This window comes from Dermacentor albipictus, chromosome 2, assembly GCF_038994185.2.
Source record: "Dermacentor albipictus isolate Rhodes 1998 colony chromosome 2, USDA_Dalb.pri_finalv2, whole genome shotgun sequence".
In the NCBI taxonomy this organism is placed as follows: Eukaryota; Metazoa; Arthropoda; class Arachnida; order Ixodida; family Ixodidae; genus Dermacentor; species Dermacentor albipictus.
Window position 1 is genome coordinate 115,771,304 of NC_091822.1, and position 19,728 is coordinate 115,791,031.

Genomic DNA, 19,728 nt, shown 5'->3' on the forward strand with positions numbered 1-19,728 from the left:
AGGCGAGTGGCGCAACGCAGTACATTGCCACAGCATGTGGTTCAAGGTGGACCGTTCCTCGCCGCAGTCTGAGCAGCGGGGATCCACACCAGGAGTGTAGTGGCTCAGCCTTGAGCGAGACGGAAAGGAGCCCGTCTGCAGCATTCTCAGCACCGACGCCTGCGGTCTGCCTATCTTTGGGTGAGGAGCAGGAAACTCTCTGCGTCCCAGCTGCCCAACTTCCAGTTTATGCTCTTAGGTATTCGCTGACTGGTATAGACAGTAGGTACCTTTTTTAACACAAGCATTTGATTCGTAAATGACCTCATTTTCGGACCTTAGCTGAGAAAGTGCAGGAGTAGTGTTCAAAACTGATATGCGCAAGACAAAATGAATGTTCAAGGGCCCGACAGGAGAGCACGAATTCACTAAGGGCCGTTGATCTCTAGAATGTGAGCAAAAGTACGCGTACGTAAATCACTTACTTACAGAAAATTCCGACCATGAGAAGGGAATTTAGAAAAGAATAAAAATGACTTGTAACAATTAAACAAACATTACGAAATATAGACCCGCAGCTTACCGCTATCCTGGAAAAAAGATATGTAAAATCTTTGCATTATAATGGCGCTAATATTTCGGGAAGTTAACTTGGAGGTTAATAAAGAAGCCTGAGAAGCAGTTCAAGATGGCACTTGAGGTGTTGCAACCAAAAATGTTAGGCGTAACATTAAAAAACAAGAAGACAGCGCTGTGGATTATAAAGCGCAAAGCATAAGCCAATCTCCTAATTGACGTTAAGAGGGGACATTACAAGCGTGCCGTACACGCAATGCACAAGGCACGTTAACAATGTTCTATTTGTGGATACTCATGTAACCCCGTACTCATGAAAGCAAGCGGCACTGAACGACGGCATTGAGTAGGGTAGTGTGGTGAATTGAGTAAATTTTCAGATGCAACTTGGAATCAGGTAGCTTACGAGAAGGGTAATTGGAGATCGCTGTTGGAGTCCATCCTGTAGGGGGCATATAAAAGAGGTGATGATGGTGATGAATGGGCATCATTTAAAATCCCATCGCCTTGATGTCCTGTAACCATAATGGTACCGCGTCTTGTTCAGGTTCATCTATAGGAAGCGCAATGCAAATGATTAGTTGTAAACCCTTCAGATGAATAACATTCATACTTATCAATAAACATTTATTTTTATCTTTTGTATGTGTGGTGATAACTCTATTGGAGAGAAGCTCTTATTATGATTACGATTCGGGGAGCACGTAGACGAGCGGAGCTTACCACCATTTAAACGCGGGTTCACGGGGCGTCATCTGCTGTAGAGACGTGGCACGAAGCCCTGCCTCAAAGACCTATCACACGGAGCAACTTGAACGTTCTCAACGATGCCCTTGAAATCTCAGAGGCCTCAGTGGTGAAGCAGAGGTGCAAAGTTTTTCTAGTAGATGGCGACACAAGTCCACTAAGCTTTCGCCTACACTGTTTGGTGTTTGTCAGCTCACTCACCCGCATTTTCTGATGTTTGCTGCGCATGCATTTGAATCTGTAATAATATTCTGTAAACACTGAATATTCCACCTTTGAGAATCGCCTGTGTCTATAACGCGCGCGGGTAATTTGTAACCTATAGTTCAAACCAATTACTCTTAATGTGTACACATACGCGTAATTGAAGCCAGATATCCAGAAACATCCAACAGATGTACCGGATTGATCCTAACATCCAGAAAAAGATGGGTTGCCCTAAGGATATCCTTTATATGCACATACACCTCAGGGACCTGCAATAGCATCAAATTTTTCTTTGTCCAAGGAACATTCACTTAGTTCATTCATCAGACTTATAGCGGGCAAGATTTTTGATGTCCGAAGAACGTCTCTAAAACAGAACTTCAGGCGTACTTTTTAGATGTCCATGGAACATCCATAAAGAGTTTCATATTTTCTACGCCCTTCTATGATATTGATCTGGACGATCCTGCGTAGTAGGTGCCTGTATTTTTGTGCAGCGATCCCCTGTGAACCATTTATGTTTCATAGATTTTCATCGAGCATCATGTTTTAGACATTGCAAACATCCTATAGATGTCTATATTTCTCCAAACATCAATATAAATACGTACTTTGGATCATCTAAGTCCCATCCATATCACGTCGCTGTAACGTCGAAATGACGTCGCAGCTTCACGTAAGTGACCTATAATGGATGTTCCTTTTGGGGATACAGGAAATTCATAGAACATCTTGTAGATGTTTCGTGTTCACGCTATAATTAGGGGCATATCCTGCAAGTGTCATAGCAGATGCACTATCTGCATGGGAATAATTACGGTTCATGACCGGACCTACCCTGCAACACTCCTTGTCATCCAATAGCTCTCGCGAGACCTAATCGCGCTGGATTCCAGCAGGAAATTCGAATGTTAAAGACAGATAAGGGAAATAATTATCTTGCAGTGGTCACTGTGCGGCGTCTTCGTATCTGATAAGAGGATGTTACGGGTAAAGTGTTTCTTGAAAGTTAAGTGACTGCTCTGGACGAGTGCAGTTTCTGAAATAATCGGCACGAGGTTGAGGCATATCCTAGTCACTTAAGAGGTATTACGTGATATATGTATAACTATTACACGTTTCGCACAATGCACAACCAAACAGTTATTCAGTAAAGGAGATTTCGTGGTGGATACATTGCTTCACATGGTTCGAAGAATCGGCTTTGTCACCAAGAAACCATTACTATGAAGCACAGGCCGGCACCTGCCAAATCCTCAAAATAGGTTGAACCACAACGGTACCTGACGCCAAAATTTTCCAATGCGCTTCCTAATGCGCTAAATTTTTCCAGGCAAATCTACTCTAAATATTAGTGTCCGAGAAATATTAGAGATTCCTGACGTCCTGGCAAACGTCATTTTCTCTAGATAACGCTGTAGTGTACAGCTGAATGGAAGAGGTCAACCATATGAAGTTCCTTCCGCCCTGAGAGGATTCAGAAAGTTCCTTTGCAGTTGAGGAAATTTGAGGAAAGCTTTCTCGCTGAGATGGCTCTCCGTGCGCCGTGTCCAAACAATGACACCTAAGAAATGCCACACAAACTGCCGAGTTCTGGTTGAGTCATTCGTGTGCACTTTTCGTGACGCAGCGTTGACGTGGCCTGAAGTCCTAGACCCGCATGGAAGCAAGCCAAACTTCATTTTTGTTTATTGTGAACCTTGGTGGTGGCTCCAGCGAGGAATAGACATACGGAGTTTGTCTCAGGATTGACGAGGAGGTCAGGAAATCTCGGCACTATTTTGTCAGCACAAATTCCGCTGCCCCAGTGAAAAGCGGCGGCGCCTAATTAATTGTCGAAAAATAGAAGTAAAGAAGACGCCTTCTTGCAAGCCTGTTGCAATGGGCGGACGGCTCCTTAGATAAGAGGAGTGTTTCTTTAACTCCCGTGACAATGCAGTCACGTTACTGAGCGGCTTCAGAAGAGTTTTTAGCGCAAGAGGTTATAAGATTTTTATAAGAATTTTCTCAGTGTTCTATATGAATAGCCCTGTATGAAATGCCGCTATAGCAAGAATATTTACTGTTTTCTACAAACCAGTGATTGCGTGATATTGCTCAACATTCGTTTTTACAGCACATTTAGAGTCGCTTTATTCAATAATTTTTTTAAGAAAACAGAAATACATGTTGAATACTTCCCATTTGTAGAAGCACATCTAACATGTGCAACTTTCATTTTGCCCAGCAGTTGAATTCATTTTTTTCAGGGGTGCCAATTATATCATAAGTATATGCTGCCCCAGCACACATAAGACCTTTGCACGCGAATGTTAACATTGCACAATTACAGGTCACTGGGAATTCCAATGCTGCAAAAATTACATTTCCTAAATAATGCTTCACCAAGTTCTACGTGGAGCTTCCGCACTACATCAGGATCGAAAGCCTACATTTGAGGCTTTTACTAAATTTCATGATGGCGATGCAAGACAGGGTGCGACATATATAGAGAGCTAGAAAATGTCAATAAAATTTTATTACAAGCAAAGTAATAAAAATAGCCATCTAGTATTTGTAGGTACTTACCAAAATTGTACTGTGATCCGGTTCAAAAGTTTTCATCCATTTGCGCGTCGCGTGTTCAACTTCCGTTGTTAAGATTCAATAGTTTTTATTCCCACCGAACTTTAGGCGTCTTTAAATGCTGCGTTTAAATGCTTTTATTTAGACTCTCGTCCTCATCATGCGGTATTCCTCCCGCATGTCCCACAATTAAGACATCGATCTGTTGGATATCAGATAATCAAGTGACATGCTGCCACCACGTGAATGAACAGTACATTGAATGTTGTTTTCCTTCTAAGTTCTGAGACCATCAAAAGCAAGCACAACTGTGAATTTCTCCCACGAATACAGTGTACATGGGAAGAAAGCTTTGGCTCCATTAGCACGGCCGTTCTCTTGATCCAGGACAATGCGTGCCATAATAAATCGTACCATGCACTCTGCGATTTTTGAGATCTCAGTCAAGAGGCACTGCCGCATCCGCCAGACAGTCGAGACATCAATCCAGCATTGATGCCTTCAGGTAGCATGTGTGGGTTTAGAAAAAAAAGTTGACGTGCACATGACGCCTGTGGCAGAAAGGATGTGCCACATCCGCCGCCAAGGCTTGGGAGTTATGGCGCTGGCTAAAACTCCCGTGGTTATTATTAGTAGATAAAGATATCCTGGAAAGTGGACGGGAAACCGACGCCGTGGCAGCTCAATTCGTAAGAACATCTCACGCGTAGTTCGGAGTGGGTTCGCATTCCACCTGCCACCATTTCTTTATTCATCTATTTTCATTTCCATTTATTTCCCATTTGTTTAACGCAATGAATAGAATTGCCACTATGCTGTCCTCGGTGTCTTTGCTGGCTGCTTATGCGAGAGTTAGTAAAAATCGGGCCTTTTCGTTTCCTTGCTCCTACATCATGTATACACACACACACACACACACACACACACACACACATACACATAAATATATATATATATATATATATATATATATATATATATTTTCTTGCTGAGCAAATTATTGTGACCCCGGTAGTAAAATGAAGTAAAAAAGAGTACAAAGTGCGTTGGATTTGCACAGTCTATTTGACTGACGTTTCGGCTGGTGGACCAGTCTTTATAAAAGTAACAATTATATGCCTTTGGGTTACCTCATAAACCAGTGATACGTGAGACAAAGTTGCGCACAATAATAACAGCGAGAAAAACAACATAAAAGTAGCGATACAACATACTAAGTTGGTCATAAGGCGGACATTGAACACTACCGATACTTTACATATATCCAGTACTCGCGACAGAGCAGTGGGATCGCCCGTGACAAAAAAAGAGGCACACTTGACAACTAGATTATATCCAGACGTGTTCCAGCCGGTACCATTCGTGTTATATAGGCAGAGGTGGCAGCACAGTACCCATGTGGTGCAAAGCACAGAGATCAATGGTTAGTTGGTTATGTACTGCAATGCAAACCAGTCGAGAGTAAAAAAAAGGAAAATAACAAAAAGTGGATATGTGGCACACACATGGCATACAGTGAAGAAATGAATCGTTTACTGAACATTACAATACAACCCACTAAAATGTATTAAACACGTGGAGGTAGTAAAGCGCCGCGCGACAGTACAGCCACGATGCAGGTGAAGGGCACTGTTCGGTAATCGCCATAGTGAGCAGATTTTACTTCATTATATATATTATACAGGACATGCATATGCACGTCTGAAAATGTCACACAAACATACGACACCGTAAACAATACCGTTTCTTCGATCCTACAGTGAGACCACTCGACGTGTAGCGATCAATGTTGTTTAAAAATGATGTCCATATTTTTCTAAAAGATTTTCATACTGAAATTAATGCTGCCTTGCTGCTTCGGCGATATCACCAATTTGTTCCAAAAAGGTTGTCTCGCGAGTTTCGCAGTAGTCTTCATTAAGTTACAGCTTTGCAAGTGAAATTGGACGGCAAGCCCTTTTAAAGAACTGTTGGCGAGGTGCAAAATTTTGTTCATCTAGAGAACTTTTACTAAAGTGGTAAAGAAATCGTTCATATTTCGTACTCATATACACAAAGAAGCAAACACACACACATACACACGTAGTTCATCTGCTATAGTCACATATTTAGATGACGCCTGCAGCTTTAAGGTTGCTTCATTGCTTTTGGGACACTAATATCTATTGAAGTTTTCCATTATATAACATAGCTGGATTCTGAGATCATTTCTTTTTTCATAAAGAATATTGCTTTGGCGATTCGTGGCAAATAAAACCAAAACAATAACGTTGATGCAAAATCAACGCAGTTGTTGGAATGTATGTGACGCGAAGCTTGTGTAAAGTGATATTTAGCTGGTTTTTCGTGGAAGGGGCCTGGACGACCAAGGGTGGGGTGGGGGAGGGTTATCTGCTTATCTCTATCGCCTCTCTTTCAGAGAGATGATAGCAATGTATTTCTATACTTTTATATACTATTTATAATTTAAGAAAGAGAAAATGAGATATCCTCCATATCGTCGCAGTTCATACAAAGGAAACCCATACGGGTTCCTCGCAGTTTCTGCGATTCGGTGGATGTCTCATTTTCCCTGTATTAATTCCTTGTCTCGACCTTGCTGGTTTCCGCAGAACTAATTATCAAAGGTATACATTTATTCCATTTTAGTATTTTTTCCATGAGCTCCATGTTCTGTCACTTCTTTCATTCACAATGACCTTCAGCGGAAAAGATAACCCCATGCGTCCAGGCCCCTAACACAAGAAGCGCATGGCCGGCTTACACACGGCGCTACCTTACATTCATCCACCAACGTGTAATAGCATACCTTTTTTTAACGCGACAGCGTTAAGGAGCTCGTGTCGCAGAAAAACCGGTGTCGTCGGTGTTGGTATCTGTGTCGGCGGCGTTGGCCGTGAGCGATAAATCCCAGCAGGCACTTCATGAATAAAAGACAACTTGCAAGACGGGCTGGGTGGGAATCGAACCAGGGTGTCCGGAGTGTGAGACGGAGACGCTACCACTGAGCCACGAGTTCGATGCTTCAAAGCGGTACAAAACGCCTCTAGTGAATGCGGTGTTGCCTTAGAAACGAGCTGTTTCTAAGGCTCAGGCGTGCGTCGCTTGCTCAGGCGCACATTTCGTTGCCGCGCCGAACGCTGCGTTGCTCGACGCTCACCGCGTCCGATGCGGGGCGCGTAGTCGCTGCGCCGTAGCCCATTGTCTTACACCCCTTGGCGGGTCGAGGGGAACGCTGTTGCGTTCTACTCTTGAAGGTGAAGCTTAAGCGTCCTCCAATTTTTTTTTCAATTTTACACCCTCGCCGCTAAGATACCCTCGGTCATTGCCACACACACCCGCCTTACCCTCTGTCCCCTTTTGAAGAATCCTAGCTATATATACTGTCCGAGGAAACCATATGTTGCCTTAACCCATATATGCCTGAACTTGGGGAAATTAAGAAAAGTGATTTATTTTCCCGTAATAATTGCTTCTGGTACCTCAGAAAGTAGAATCAACCTTTTATTCAACAAAAAATTTTTTCGAAATGCGTTTTTGTAACCGTCCTACATATAGGACACTAGGCACATATACTACTCCTTTGAGTGGTACAATTTGAAACATTTCACATGGACTCCGATGTCGCATTTTTCACAACGTGTTGTGGTCTTCTCATGGCAATGAGCACACCTCGTTTGCTTCTCTTGAGGAATCACTGTGTGGTCAATGCGGTCAAATCGGCTTTGGGCTTCCAGTAAAGATTGCCGGCTTTTTCCACGCAATGGCTTGGTGCCATAACTCTTCATATACGACATCGCTATCGTCCTTCGAAATGTGAGGAGCTCTGTTTTGGTCGTTCCAATTCTGTACAACTGGAATGCATTATTCACACATGCATCAACCAGATATGTCAGGAGTGAAGAATACCACTTCTTTCCTCGAATGGCTGTGCGGTACTTTGAAATATTTTGGTCTAGTCTGTCAACTCCTCCCATGTTGCCATTATAGCTCGAAATCAAGAACGGCTGCTCCACCGTGACTTTGGACTTGTTTTCTCTCGAATATCTTTTCACCATTTGTGTTGGCTCGACCCCGTGAGCATTTGAGACGACGGTCACTGTGCTGTTGTCCTTCCAGCGACATACAATAATTTCAGATTCAGCGTCGACTTTGAAAACGTAGAAGCCTCGATTCTTGCTTTTCATTTCTTTCTGTGTCAGGATGGGACAGTTTTCTATTCGGTTATCCCGCACGGTGCCTGTGCACTTGACACCCATTGACGAAAGCATTCTAACAAGTTTGAGACTTGAAAAGAAGTTGTCAAAGAACACATGAAAACAGTAATCAAGCCTTTCTTTCAACCTGGACACCATTTCTGTAACAACAGATCCTCCTAGACCAAGCTTGTTTTTATCATCCACATTGACGCCATACCTCCCTTGGTAGGGCTCAACAGAAAGCAAATAGCCCAATGGGGTGCAAATGCACCACAATTTATAGCCAAATCGGATTGGTTTCCCTTTCATAAACTGCTTGCATCCATGCTTTCCGAAGTACTCGCACATGCTTTCATCAATGCTGAAGCAGTCTAGTAATGGAGCATACAACAGAAACCGTTCATTCAAGAGCCTAAACAGTGGTCGCAGTTTTGTGAATTTGTCTTCTTGTACTACGTTGTTGTTGTCAGCCACATGTAGGTTGGTGAAAATGGCTTCAAATCGGTCCCGCCTCACAGAGTTCGCGACGAGTTCATTATGAGAATCACGTGAGTTTTCCCACAACATGCGACGCCTTGGAACCGGCACATAGCCACTGAGAAGCAGAATGCCGAGAAAACATCTCATCTCACCTGCGTTCACGTTCAACAACCGATTCTTCTGTTGTGCATAGGTGTTGGTGTTTGCAACAAGCAGGTTGATGACTTCATCATCGAAAAAATTTTCAAATGCCTCTACTGGAGTTAGCGGTGCTCCTTCAGCGGAGTCTGAATCACACGAGTGGCGAGTTGGGAAACTCGCGTTCAAATCGCGTTTATCCCACTTGACACGTCGTTTCTGTTGCTTAGCTGGTGGCTCCTGGTCGTTGTCGTCCTCACTTGACTCTGAACAAGTGTCCAGAACTTCAGCACGAAGAGTGCTCCCCGGCAGATGGTCCATGCTGGTGCATTCTTCATCACCGCTTTCTTCATCTGTCACTGCCGCCGCGTGATTTTCGGGCGGAAGAATGGCCACCGTAGACGGTACATCTTCCCCAGCGTCAATCTGGTTTAGAATGTCGTTGAGCGTTTGCGGATCTCTTCTGCGGTAAAATGAAGTGCAGGGAATCTTCTGACTGCAATTGGAAAAAAAAAAAGTTTCTGCCATACGTCCATATGTATTTTACTATGCTACTTCAACGCTACGCGCGCGACGCATCGCGCGTTCCAGAGTGACACAACAGCGACCCCCGATCTGCCTAGCGTCCTACATATAGGACACCGCTGTTTGACAGATCGTAAACAAAAAAATGTTGCCTATACCACATTGACATTGTTTTCACAGCATATTCAATTACTCAGGAATAACTGACAAAAATCTCGAAAACATCAAAAATCATTTCAATTTATATTACTTACATTTTCTTTCTCGGCATGGCGTTCGTCGAAGCTCACGAGGAACGCCGATTTTGAAACTGCAAGCACGTGGCGAGCTGTGCTCCCACGCTAACCAAGACTGGCACGCGTGTAGGTCATAGCCTCAGAAACACTCCCTAGGGGGCGCTAGCTTTTTGACAAAAAAAAATTTTCGAGTTCATTGAAAAATTTCAGTGTCCGACATATAGGACACTAGACATATATGGGTTAAAAAAGACAAGTTCACTTACCGAAATGCTGCTTACAGAGGGAAGAGTGTGATGACGGTTGTGAGAGATGCAACGTGCATGGATTCTGTATCTCTTGTGCCAAAGCGGCAAATACCCATTGCGCAAGATTGGCCATGAACGGGCACATACCTAGTGGCACGTACATAATGACTAAGCGAAATGACATTTAGTAAATCAACAAATCCATTAATTATAATCCAATACTCTACTACCGGGTGAGTGTGCTTTAGGGTATCGTGTGAGCCGACACTAATTTTTCGGATGTTATGTCATTTTTTTTTACGCGAAGCAGAGACACCACTTACTTTCCCTACCTTCGGTTCATCAAAAAGTGCAACACCGGGTGTTTCTACAGACTTTCTGTACTGTTTACACATACCCGCCGTTAAATAAGAGGACGGTTCCTTAGGATACATGGCGTCAGCTGTGCCAACGGCGGTTTGACGGGTGATACGTGGTAACTGCTAAGAAGTTGCCAATTAACAAAAATCAATTATTCAACTTTTATGCCTTTTGTTTCAGGGGGCTCGTCGTAATGGGTCAATTCAAGCGAAATCTCTTCACAAGCTATATCAACTTCGAGATCAGGGAAAAGTTACCACCCACGGAGCTGTGGCATACAAAGTTTGGCTGTAACAGTGCGCAAAACCGAAACTCGGAGGCTGCATCGAGCACGAAGTAGCACTGGCCGAGGCGAATTCTGCTTACGCCACCCAGCAGCGGGCGGACATTGAGCTCGGCTCCGTGTTCTTCATTGTCCCAGCGCACAGAATGCTCCCAAGTATTCGATGGTTAAACAAAGAGAGGGGAGTAAATTGCCTTGCAGTGGTCAGGATTCCGGGTCATCTCGAATAAGAGGACGTTGCTATGGGGGAAAGTGTTTCTATGAAGTTAAATACTTATTCTTGACATGCGCAGTTTGTTAAATAACCTGAACAAAGTTCATGTTTATCCTTGTACAGTTATGACGTTTTACGTGATATACGTATATCTGCATAATACTCTTCGCACAATGCATGTTCAAACAATTATTCAGGACTGGAAATTTCGTGGGTTGATACTTCGTATTATAAGGTACGAATACTCGCTTTTATTACGAAGCCGCCATTACTATGGAACCTGCAAATCTTCAAAACAGGCGGAACCGCAATGGTAACTCGTGCTTTAATTTTGTAAAATGCGCTTGCTAATGAGCTCAAATTTTGCGGGCAAATCTACGCTAAATCTTAGTTTCCGGGAAGTAGAAGAGATTCCTGACGTTCTGGCAAACGTCATTTTCTCCACTTAACGCTGTAGTGTTCATATGAGTGCAATAGGTCAACCTTGTGAAGTTGTTTCCACTCTAACAGGATTCAGACATTAACTTCGCTGTTTAGGAAGCCTGAGGAATGCTTTCTCGCTGTGCTGGCTTTCCGTGGGCCTTGTCTCAACAATGACGCCTTAGAAAAGCCATACAAGCCGCTGGGTCTTGGCTGAGTCATTCGTAGGCACTTCTCGGCCCGCAGCGTCGACGCGACTTGAGGTCCTAGACCAGCGCAGAAGCAAGCCAATCTCGATTTTTTTGTGGACCTCGGTGGTGGCTCCTGCCAGGAATTGACGTACGGAGTTTGTCCCAGGACTTGACGAGGAGGTCCAGAAATATCGGCACAACTTTGACGGCAAACATTCCGCTGCCTTCGTGAAAAGTGGCGGTACTTAATTATATCTAGAACGAGAGACACAATACGCCTTACCGCGAACCTGTTGCAACGGGTGGACAGCTCCTTAGATAAGAGGTGTGCTTCTTCAACTCCTGGTCACAGCGGTATCGGGATACTGAGCGGAGTTCACAAAAGTTCATAGCACAAAATGTTAGCCATTTAGCAGTGGTCTGTAAGAATAGCACAGTACTTTAATAGCCTGATGTTGTGAGTTAAACGCCAGTTTCGCGCAGTAGTCCTTCGCAGCCCACTTGAATCAAGCGAGTTCGTCATATTCGTGAAAGGGCTTACCAAGCGATTTTGCATACATGTTGATGAAATGACGAAATAGCAAGAATATTCACTCTTTTCTAAAGACGAATGATTGCATGTTTTTACTCAAGATTTTTCTACGGTAGATTTCCGATTGCTTTAGTCAATGGTTATTGTTTTAAGATAGAAGAAACACTTTTCGAATACTTTACAGCTGTGGGCGCAGATCTAGCATGTACCACTTTTATTTTGCCCGGCAGTCGAAATTATTTTTTCTAGGGCTTCGAATCATAACATAAAATATATGCTGCCCCACTAATCACAAAACTTTTACACGCGAATGTTCACATTGCACTAGGAAGTTTCACTAGGAATTCAATGCTATGAAAATTGCACTTAGGAAACACTGCTTCGCAATGTACTTTGGAGACTTTGCACTCCATCAGGATCGAGAGCCTACATTTGAGCTTTTAGTAAATCTCACGATAGCAATCAAGACTTTGGTGAGGTTTATATTGAGAGGTAGAAAATGGCATTGAAATTTTATTATAAGAACCAAGGGTAATAAAAAGGCATCTAATATTTGTAGCTACTTAGCGAAATTGTATCAAATTACGTAACGGTCGTGATTTGGTTCGAAAGCTTTTCATCAATTTGCCCGTGGCGTGTTCCACTGCCGATGTTCACGTTCAGTTATTTATATTGTGACCGAACTTTAGGCGACAATAAATGCTGCATCCGGCAGTTCTTTTATTTACAATGTTGTCTTCATCGTGCGACACTCCTCCCCCATGTTGCGCAATACTTCGATCTGTTGGATATGAGATAATCGAGTGATGAGCCACCGCCACTCTGCGCGCGTCACCATGTCGCGTCGTAGGGGTGCAATACGGCTTTCTTCCTAACAACCAGAGCTAATCTAACCTAGTCGCTAACAACTTACTTTGAAAAGATCAAGCTCCTTTATTATAAAGCCCATTATGGGAAAAAATTGTATGAGGTTTAATGAAACTAAGTATCTTATTCTACATTTCACGTTATTACATGCTCGTGAGATGTGCATTTGTGTTTGTGTGCTTTTTTTTCTTTATTTTGACTCCCTTTATTTCATCCTTTACCTGATCACTCAGAGTGCTCTGAAAAGCCTTTCGCTACAAGCGAAGCTCTCCAGATGTCATCTATCTATCTATCTATCTATCTATCTATCTATCTATCTATCTATCTATCTATCTATCTATCTATCTATCTATCTATCTATCTATCTATCTATCTATCTATCTATCTATCTATCTATCTATCTATCTATCTATCTATCTATCTATCTATCTATCTATCTGTCTATCTATCTCACTCACTCACTCACTCACTCACTCACTCACTCACTCACTCTCTTTCTCTTTCTCTCAAACGCGCTGTAATATTGTCAAATAAATTGCCCCTCACCCAAGGTTCAAAAGAAAATCAAACGTACGATGACGTGACATATAATAGCGTTCACTTGTACTTCGGAAATCAAATATGCCCTTTCCGGCGACTATCCGCCACTTCGCTCCGTTTTCAGCGGGCCGCATGGAACAGATTGGGCGCGAAAGTCAACGTATCGCGGAATGAAAACACGTATACATGTGTATTAAATTTTTGCATTAGGGAAAATGGTAATCATCGGCGAATTTTCATTATGCATTTCACGCGCTTGCATGTTCGTGTATGTAACTTTGTGTTTCTGTGCTCTCTCTTGCTTTTATTTCTCACTTCTTTCATGCTTCACCATCTCACTAGCATTGCAAGCCTTTCGATAAGTTAAGCTCCCCACATTGCACCTCGAATGCGTGGTCATAACACTCTTTTCTAAGGCGGAAGTGAAAGGTATGGTGTAAGGCCATTATAAGTACAGCGCGAGGAAGGTAGACGGACAAGAGTAGATACTCAGAGCGCTGAATTTCAGCAATAACAGAAAAAAAAATCTGTCTTTGTCTGCTCCGCTTCGTCTTGCATTGTTCGTGCTGTACCTAGAGTCGCGGGTCAACAGGCCCAACTTTCACTCTACGCTATTAAGTATTCGCTAAGTGGTAGAGACAGTACATACGTTTTTTAACTTAAGTATTTCGTTCGAAATGACCCCACTTAAGGACCTTAGCTGAGAAAGCGCAGGAGTAGTGTTCCGGATTGATATGCCCGAGACAAAATAAATGTCCAAGAGCCCGACAAGAGAGCAGGGATTCACAAAGGGCCGTTGATCTGTAGAATGTCAGCAAAAATACGTCTACGTAAGTCAATTACTCACAGAGGATTCTCACCATGAGAAGGGAACATAGAAAAATTTTAAATGGCTTGAAAAACATCCAACAAATATTACCAAATATAGACCGACAGCTTACCGCTATCGTGGAAAAGAAATATGTGAAATTTTTGCATTCTAATAGTGACTTATATTTGGGAAGGTGAACTCGAAGGTTAAGAAAGAAACATGGGAAGCTGTTGAAGACGGCGCTAGCGGTGATGCAACCAGAAATATTAGGCGTAACTTGAAAATACAAGAAGAGAGCGCTGTGAATTAGCAAGCACACAACGTTAGACAATATTCTAATTACCAATTACAGGGGAAAAGGAACCATGCCGGACACGGAATGCGCAGGGGACCTACACAATGTTCTATTATTGGATACTCATGTAAGTGGGTACTTATGGAAGGAAAGCTGCAGTGAAGGGCGGCCGTGCATAGGGTAGTGTGGTGAATTGAATAAATTTGCAGATACAACTCGGAATCAGGTAGCACACGAGAAGGGTAATTGGAGATCACTGGTGGAGTCCGTCTTGTAGGCGGCATATAAATGAGGTGATGATCGTGATAAATAGGTATCATTTAAAATCCCATCGCTTTGATGTCCTGTAACCCAAACGCAACGGTGTCTAGTTTAGGTTCATCTATATTGTGCGCAGTGAAAATGAAGACCCGTCGAGCCTTCTGATGAATAACACTCATACTTATCAATAAAAATTTATTTTGATCTTTTGTATGTGTGGTGATAATTCTATTGAAGAAAAGCCTTCTTATAAATGTGATTCGGGTAGCACGTAGACGAGCGGAGCTCAGCACCTTTCAAACGCGGGTTGACGAGGTGCCATCCGCTGTTGTGAAGCCTAAATAAGTGGCATGAAGGCCTGCCTCAAAGACCTATCTCAAACCGCAACTTGAACGTTGCGAACGATGCGCTGCTAATCTCAGAGGCCCCAATGGTAAAGCAGTGGTGCAAATGTTTTCTGTTAGATGGCAATACAAGTCCAGTGAGCTTTCATCTACACTATTCAGTGTTTGTCAGCTCATTCACCCGCATTTTGTAGTGTTTGCTGCTCATGCAATCGAATATGTAATAATATTCCGTAAACACTGAATATTCCACCTTTGGGAATCGCGTGTGTCTACAACGTGTGCGGGTAATTTTTAGCCTATCGTTCAAACCAATTACTCTTAATGTGTACACATACGCGTAATTGAAGCCAAGTGGCCAGAAACATCCAACAGATGCACCGGATTGATCCTAACATCCGGAAAAAGATGGGTTGCCCTATGGATATCCTCTATATGCACATACACCTAACGTACCTGCAATGGCATCACATTTTTTGGTGTCCAAGGAGCATTCATTTAGTTCATTCATCAGACGTATAGCGGACAAGATTTTTGATGTCCACAGAATGTCTCTAAAACAGTACTTCAGGCGTACATTTTAGATGTCCATGGAACATTCATAAAGTTTGCGTTTTATAAGTGTGTTGTGGGGACAAAAAAGTTTCGCATTTTCTACGCCCTTCTATAATCTTCATCTGGACGATCCTGCGTAGTAGGTGCCTGTATTTTGGTGCAGCGATCCCCTGTGAACCATATATGTCTCATAGGTGTTCATGGAGCATCATGTTTTAGACTTTGCAAACATCCTATAGATATCTATATTTCTCCAAACATCAATATATATACATGCTATGGATTATCTAAGTGCCATCCCTATCACGTTGCTGCAACGCTGAAATGATGTCGCAGCATGACGTAAGTGAACTATAATGGATGTTCCTTTTGGGGATACAGGAAATTCATAGAACATCTAGTAGGTCTTTCCTATTCACGCTATAATTAGGGGCATATCCTGCAAATGTCACACCAGATGTACTATCTGCATGTGAAGAATAACAGTTCATGACCGCACCTACCCTGCAACACTTCTTGTCATCCAATGGTTCTCGCGAGACCTAATCGCGTTGGATGCCAGTAGGACATTCGAATGTTAAAGACAGATAAGAGAATTAATTATCTTGCAGTGGTCAATGTGCGGCGTCTTCGTATCTGATAAAGGGATGTTACGGGGAAAGTGTTTCTTGAAAGTTAAGTGACTGCTCTGGACGAGTGCAGTTTCTGAAATAATCTGCCCGAGGTTCAGGCATATCCTAGTCACTTATGAGGTTTTACGTGATATATGTATAACTATTACACGTTTCGCACAATGCACAACCAAACAGTTATTTAGTACAGGAGATGTGGTGGTGGATACTTTGCTTCATATGGTTCGAAGAATCGGCTTTGTCATCAAGATACCATTAATATGAAACACAGGCCGGCACCTGCCAAATCTTCAAAATAGGCCGAACCAGAACGGTACCTCACGCCAAAATTTTCCAATGCGCTTCCTAAGGCGCTAAATTTTTCCTCGCAACTCTACTCTAAATATTAGTTTCCGTGAAATATTAGAGATTCCTAACGTTCTGGCAAACGTCATTTTCTCTAGATAACGCTGTAGTGTACAGCTGAGTGGAAGGGGTCAACCATGTGAAGTTGCTTCCGCCTTGAGAGGAATTAGAAAGTTGCTTTGCAGTTAAGGAAATTTGAGGAAAGCTTTCTTGCTGAGATGGCTCTCCGTGCGCCGTGTCCAAACAATGACACCTAAGAAATGCCACACAAACTGCCGAGTTCTGGTTGAGTTATTCGTGTGCACTTTTCGTGACGCAGCGTTGACGTGGCCTTAAGTCCTAGACCCGCATGGAAGCATGCGAAACTTCCTTTTTTTTATTGTGAACCTTGGTGGTGGCTCCAGCGAGGAATAGACATACGGAGTTTGTGCCAGGACTAGACGAGGAGATTAGGAAATCTCGGCATTACTTTGTCGGCAGAAATTCCACTGCTCCAGTGAAAAGCGACGGCGCCTAATTAATTCTCGAAGGAAAGAAATAAAGAGGAGCCTTCTTGCAAGCCTGTTGTAAAGGGAGGACGGCTCCTTAGATAAGAGGAGTGTTTCTTTACCTCCTGTGACAATGCAGTCGTGTTAATCTCGTGTTATTCGTGTTACAGAAGAGTTCTTAGCACAAAAGGTTTTAAGCATTTTCGCAGTGTTCCATATGAATAGCGCTGTATCTTAAGCAGCCTGATATCTTGAGGTAAACGCCGATGTCGCCCAGCAACCTTTCGCAGCCGACTTGAATCAAAGAAATTCGTCATCTTCAGGAAAGGGCTTACCAAACGATCTTAGATACATGCTCATGAAATGCCGAAATAGCAAGTATATTCACTGTTTTCTACAAACCATTGATTGCGTGATATTGCTCAACCTTTTTGTTTTACAGCACATTTTCAGTCGCTTTATTCAATAATTTTTTAAGAAAACAGAAATACTTGTTGAATACTTGCCAGCTGTAGACGCACGTGTAACGTGTGCCACTTTTATTTTGCCCGGCAGTTGAATTCATTTCTTTCAGGGGTGCCAATAATATCATAAAGATATGCTGCCCCACCTTTGCAGGCGAATGTTAACATTGCACAATTACTGGTCAATGGGAATCCAAATACTGCCAAAAAACATTTACCAAATAATGCTTCACAACGGTCTACGTGGACCTTCCGCACTACATCAGGATCGAAAGCCTACATTTGAGGCTTTTACTAAATTTCACGACAGCGATCCAAGACAGGGTGCGGCATATATAGCGAGCTAGAAAATGCCATTGAAATTTTATTCTTAGCAAAGTAATAAATATAGCCATCTAGTACTTGTAGATACTTGCCGAAATAGTATTGTGATCCGGTTCAAAAGTTTGCATCCATTTGCGCATCGCGTGTTAAACTTACGTTGTTCAGATTCAATAATTTTTATTCCCACCGAACTTCAGGCGTCTTTAAATGCCGCGTTTAAATGCTTTTATTTACACTCTCGTCGTCGTCGTGCGGTATTGCTCCCGCATGTCGCACAATTAAGACAACGATCTGTTGGATATCAGATAATCGAGTGACATGCTGCCACCATGTGAATGAACAGCACATTCAATATTGATTTCTTTCCGAGTTCTGAGACCATCAAAAGCGAGCACTACTGTGAATTTCTCCCACGCATACAGAGTGTACATGGGAAGAAATGGTTTGGCTCCATTGCACGGCCGTTCTCTTGATCCAGGACAATGCGTGCCAGAATACAGCGTACCATGCAATCTGCGGTTTTTGAGATCTCCGTCAAGAGGCATTGATGCCTTCAGGTAGCATGCGTGAGTTTATAAACAAAAAGGTAACGTACACATGACCACTGTGGCAGAAAGGATGTTCCACATCCGCCGCCAAGGCTTGGGAGTGATGGATCTGGCTAAAACTCCTGTGGTTAGTATTAGTAGATAAAGATATCCTGGAAAGGGGACGGGAAACAGGCGCCACGGCAGCTCAATTCGTTAGAACATCTCACGCGTAGTGCGAAGAAGTGGGTTCGTATCCCACCTGCCACCAGTTCTTTATTCATCTACTTTCATTTCCATTAATTTACCGTTTGTTTATTGCAATGAATAAAATTGCCATTAAGCTGTCCTCTGTCACATTTGACATGCATCCAGTACACGCGACAGTACAGTGAGATCGCCCGTCACAATAAAGAGATACACTTGACAACTAGAGTACATACAGACGTGTTCCGGCCGGTACTAATCGTGTAATAAAAGCAGTGGTGGCAGCACAGTACCCACGTGGTGCAAAGAACAGAGATCAGTGGTTAGTTTACTATGTACTGCAATGCAAAGCACTCGAGCATAAAAAAAACCGAAAACATCAAAAAGTGGAAATCTTGCACACACATGGCATACAGTGCAGCAAGGAATCGTTTACTAAACATAACAATGCAAACCACTAAAATCTTATTAAAAACGTGGAGATAGGAAAGCACCGCGTGACAGTGCAGCCAAGGTCGATCCAAATAGGTCGCGAAGCTTCGGGCGAAAAGCGGTTCAGTACAGATTGTCACCGACATCAGCATGGGGGGTTATGGGAGCAGCGATTGAAGCGCGACTATGTTTGGAGGGAACAAACATTGGGAAAGAAAAACGCGTTTTTTAATTCAAACGAGACACAGTTAGATTCATTCTACGAAAATAAAATTCCTAGTCAATTTTATATATTCGTGATGAGTTAAGAAAATACGTTTAACTTTATTATTATTAATAAATGCATTTCTTTTCAGCGCCCATCGCTACAGGGGGCGTTGACGCCACTATCGCTCGCAGTGCAATGCACGTCTTGAAATGGACAGAAAGGCGCACTCGTATCACCTGCTGAAATACGCCCCCCTCACAATTTGTGCTTTCTTGCTTGTCGAAGTTTGTCTGAATTTGGTGACGCGGGTAGCTTCACTGCTTCTTAATCTGTTCAGTCAAAAGTAGTGAGTTACGACCGCCAGATAATTGTGTAGTTGTTTTCGTGTGACTGCGCTGGCCGACGGGCTTGGCATCCGACAATAGGATCAGCACTCTACACCTAAAGCTTTCGTCGGCCTCCAAAGAAAGTATGTTCCATATGTTCTGTGCAGGGATGCGATTTCGACAACCGTACGGCTGGCCTTTT